General features: G+C 47.9%; 1 long non-coding RNA gene across 1 annotated transcript; it reads left to right on the plus strand.

Moving 5' to 3' along the window:
- The first annotated feature begins 720 nt into the window (after positions 1-720).
- Positions 721-3,467, plus strand: LOC142068617 (uncharacterized). Its single transcript, XR_012664492.1, has 3 exons — positions 721-1,934; positions 2,173-2,536; positions 2,710-3,467. It is a non-coding gene; the product is annotated as an uncharacterized LOC142068617 (long non-coding RNA).
- Positions 3,468-5,035: the final 1,568 nt, after the last annotated feature.

Here is a 5,035-nt window from a genome sequence, read left to right on the forward strand (position 1 = left end):
ACAGAGGAAGTGGATGGGGATAAGAACCTGGACGGATTTCTTTAGCTTCAGATAGAATCCTGATTGCCTTTGTCAAAATGTAGGCAAAGCAGCCAGGTGTAACGACTAGGGGCTAATAATGGAGGCATTTGTACAATTCAGAAAGGAAAGGGTACAAGTGGCTGGAGCTGAGAGGTGGCATCAGCTTGGTTTTCACCTTTCAGAAGATGACATTGCACTTGATCGAATCAATGGAAATCGGACCATTACAGCTTGTCTGTCAGAAGTTCTTATTGTACCACTTCAGTAGTCAGAGAAACTGTTCCTATCAAGACGTAAGGGATACACCTTCTCCTAGCAATGGAGTGGAAACTAACTAATCTGAATGTACTTTCAGGTGATAAAAGTGAATCTATCCTTTGCTGTCAAAGGCTACCAGGAGTTTCGTCAGAATAAAGCAATATACAGAACCAAAGCTTCTGAGAGGTTACAGAAATATCTACTTGTTCTAGTCAAGAATAAGGAAGCCAGTTGTACCGACTAGATTGGTAAGAAAACAGCTGATTGTATGGAGAGAAACAAGATAAACCAATACAGCCATTCATCCCACAGAAGGTGTGCATTTATACTCACCGTTACAAAACGAATCCAGTGAGAAATCATTGACATTTGTTCTCTGACAAAAATACTCTGTCAAACATTGATCTTTGCAGCAGGTCATATTTTGAGATGCAAGGATGACAGATGGCTGTAGGATACAGGAAGGAATTAGCAGATCCATCCTTTTAAGGAGGTAAGAAATACAATACGCCATTGCCCAAACAAACAGTCAATGGTCCTGGTCGTACTTTCAGGTGGAAGAAATGTAACAGATGAAATCGTCACCTCTCGAAAGAGCACAGAAAGTTGCTGTACTGAATAAAGCAATAAAAAAGAGGGAGTTACCTGTTCAGAGGTAAGGAAAGTCGGTCATTCTAACCGATGATCATGATATCTGCTCCTTTCTCTTTCCCGGCTAATGGTTGGTTGTTCCGACAAGGATGTATCACAGAAAAAGTGCAACTAACCAGAGTGTGAAGATGAGCATTTAAGCTGCTCTTACATTTGCAGAGATGGGTTCTCCAGCTGATTCTCTTTGTGCAGAATTGATCATTGTTGCTTATTTATCAAATGTGAAGAAGAAATCAGTGGAACTGATCATTTCTATCAAGAGGTAAGGAACGCACCTCCTCTCAGCACAGGGGCAGAAATAACTGGCTCTATTTCTATTTTCAGGTGGAATGAAGGTCTGACCATTAAGGGGACGGGGGAAGATAAGAGGTTGCTGAATTTAATAACAGTCAGACAGGTAACGATATCTTTTACTTCTAGCTCAGAAAGAGGAAAACAGCCAATTATATGATTCAAGTTGTAGCCAGTGTAGCTGGCTGTACCTCGAAGAATCAAAGCCTTGTGGTGGAACATCACTGACAAGTAGGTGAGCACGGGAAAGTCTGTAGAAGCCTAACGATCTGGATGCTAAGGAACCGTTTCTATTGATGACTCTTCATAACTGGTAATGAGTAATAATAATAAATAATTGTCAGGTTTTGCTAATTGGATATGTGAACAGACCAGGTGCCCATTCCTACCAGGGAGAAGTGAGGGTAAGTGGCTGTCCCGGGCAAGGAGGTAAGCAATACCAGTCTCCAAACATCCATGTGTATATCAAGTGGTGTGGAGTTTTCTTTCAGGGAGAAGAACTGTGGTGGACCTTACTTGTCATGGGGAGAGTGTGAAAAACAGAGTCAAGACAAAGCAACATGGACTTGCCAGCTGCTCAATCCATGGAGGACTCCAATGAGAAGACGTTGTTATTTCAAGGAACAACAAACAGAAAACAAACAGTCACTTCAAATAGTTCAGCTAGTTGCAAATCTGAATAGGAAGCAAGTCAGCAGAACACAGACATGGAGGTAAGCATTGAAGTTTCTCTGGTTGTCAAATGAATCTCATGCTAAAGCAACACTTACAGACCAAATAAATAGGTCATGCATCGCACATCTCCAGAGGGAAGAAGACCACAGGGCTGTTGTGCTCTTGTAGGGATTAATGCAAATGCAACGAGCTGAACCAGGCATCTCAGTTGGGAAGGAAAAAAGCACATTTCTTTAACATGCAAGTGGAAATGAATAGATCCTGTTATACTTTCAGATGAGAGAAATGCAGCTGATTTGAACTTTGAGGGTGTGAAAACTTCAGGAAGTTGCGAGAAGATCTGAGATATCTGCAGGAAGGAAACCAGTGAAACTCATCACTGCTGCCAAGAGGTAAGGAACTCACCTCATAATGGAGAAATTAATGGATCTGGTTTCCCTTCAGGTGAAAGAAATGCAGCTGATCTGATCTCCGAGGGGTTGAAGACTGTAAGCAGTCATGTTACTGAAGAATACAGGAACACATGTTCCCAGACCGGCAGAGAGGGAAAAAACTTGCCTTCCTTGACTAGAATGGGAAGACAATCCCTTATCACCGTCTTGTTTCAAACCCACAATGCAGGAGACCATCACTGACAGAGGTGAGCGCTTAGGATTCTCTTATTGCTAAATGGAGCAGATTATGACACATCGTGTACATTTTTGGGCCTGTAAAACTGATAATAAGCAAACAAGATACCTGTGAAATGCTGATCTCTACAGCCACAGCTGTGCTTTGCAGGAACTAGTTTGTGAAGCTGATTTGTCTTTTCAGGTGAAGAGTTACAGACACTCAGGATTTGAGCACAAAGGAATAGGAATGGAGCTGAACAAATCCAACACCTGAAAGGACAAATGGATCTCGTAAGATATGAGACCATGAGAAAGACCCTTCATTCAATAAAGCAACAGAATTGGCTCTGAGGAGAGGTAAGAAGTATTTGGTAAGTCTACCAAATGAGCATATAATCAACTCTACAAAATTACTAACTTAAGTTGTGTCAAAGAGTTTGTTACAGCTGATCACACATCTCAGGATATAAGAGGAGCTCAGGGGCATGGCAGACCTCAGGGGATTCATCTTTATCAGGAGAAGATGAACCTGCTTGTCAGTGGCTTTGGTTAGACTTTCAGATGAGGGAAACACAGCCAGTGTGGTCAGTATTCAAGAAATAATGTTCAAAAGTTGCCTGGGATCACCTCTTGAGCTAAGGGGAGCAGCTGGTCCCATCTACCAGGATGGAAGCAAAGAAGAAAGAACTGGCCACTGGTTAGTACTGGGACACAGACAATCCCCTGGAGGGGCGTGGGACAGGGTATGTAACCACAGTGCCCAGTTGGACCTTTCCCCACTGTGGTCCTGGCTCGCATGCACAGGGTGAAACTGATCGCCATGTTTGGGGTCAGGAAGGAATTTTCCTCCAGGGCAGATTGGCCAGAGACCCTGGAGGTTTTTCGCCTTCCTCTGGGGCATCGAGCAGGGACCAGCCCTTTGGGTCATTTAGAAACTGACAATAAAATCCATTAGAGAGATCTTGCCTCCCTTCGTTTTTTGCATTTTCTATAAACCCGTCGTGTGCCCCTCTGCCAGGCCCCTGCTCCCAGCCACACAGCAGAGGAGAGTCCCTCCCCGGTGCACTGCTCCTCCCCATCAGAGCCAGCCTGGCCCAGCCCCATGTCGCTCTTCCACCCCAGCAGGGCCCCAGCACAGGGGAGACCAGCCTGCCATCCCAGAGAGGGAACAGCCGTGTGCATGGCCCCCGCGGGATGGGGAGGGGAAATGGCCGGGTGCACCGGTCGAGGGGAAAGCAGGAAGCACAGCGGTACTGTTACCACGTTCCTCTCCCAGGATGCCCCGAGGGGCCAGGGCAAGGCCTTTGGTCGGCCACATCCACGTGCTCTGCCCTGCTGCTGTGGTTGTAAGAGCCCCTCTGGCCAAGCCACTGATGAGCGGTTCTGAAAGGGGTGGTCAATGACCCCAAAGCAGCTCTTCCATTGGCCAGGTGGAGCCACCGCTTCCTGAGCACCCTAACTGGGCCGACAGGCTAGCAGCGAATAATAGTCCCCCAGGGCTGGTTCAGCTCAGGGAGCCATCGGGCATCCACGAAGCTCTTGCCTTCAGCGAGCCCTTTCCCAGGAGCTGGGGGCCGGAAGCCTCTGTCCTCTGCAGTCTGCTCCAGTTATGTTGTCTTCTCCTTTAACCCCCCATCCAAGTCTGGCACCTCTCAGGGCAGTGCTGGTTTGGCCCACACGAGCTCATTCCCCCTGTATTGCCCAGCGTGGGGTCTGTAGATCTCCTTGCAGGCATTCTGGGAAATCAGAACTCCATCATCTGCCCCAGGGGGACTGGGAGCACGACCCGGGGACACGGGACAGGGTCAGTTAGTATTAGTAGCACACGGCTGGAGGGGATGGAAAAGGGAGAGGGGCCAGCAACACGTTACTTCAGTTGTGCACTTCTGTTTAACCTCCAGTTCCTGCTGCCTGCCTATCACCCCCCCTGCGTCCACTTCCTGCCCCCCCCAGTCAGCTTCCCAGCCACACGCTGAACCCAAACCACAGGGCAACGCCCAACACGTCGTTGTGCGGTTTAAATCCTCTATGAACCCGTCTCCTGGAAGCCATTGGGGCCTGATTCTCCCCGCAGGGAGACAGCGTCTCCAAGGTGAAGTCAGTAGGAGTGACTCGTACCTTGGGAAGGCGGTTGGGGGGAGAATTCGACATCCTGTGCTAAGATACCATGGGAATTGTAGGTGTGGCTCACAAACTGCAGTGCAGGAGGGAACCTAACAGTAGAGAAGAGCAAAATGGGGGCAGGCCGTGGTCTTGGTTTTTCAGCTTCTATTTGAGAAAATGAACCCAAACCTAGGGTGGAGGAAGGAAGGTCAGATCAGGGTGTTATTTTATTGCAACCCCCCAGAGATCATGGAGCGGTGGAGTGATGGTTCCGATCCATCTCAGCTTGGCCCTAACACAGCACCACGGTCTGTACACGCCCTGCCTAGGAGGAGCTGGCTGCAGGGCTATAAAACCACCAGTTAAAACCCCAGAGCCCAACACGTGACACATTCTGTGCGTTGGTGATCACAGCCCCACCGACA

Source organism: Caretta caretta, chromosome 12 (genome assembly GCF_965140235.1).
Source record: "Caretta caretta isolate rCarCar2 chromosome 12, rCarCar1.hap1, whole genome shotgun sequence".
NCBI lineage: Eukaryota > Metazoa > Chordata > Testudines > Cheloniidae > Caretta > Caretta caretta.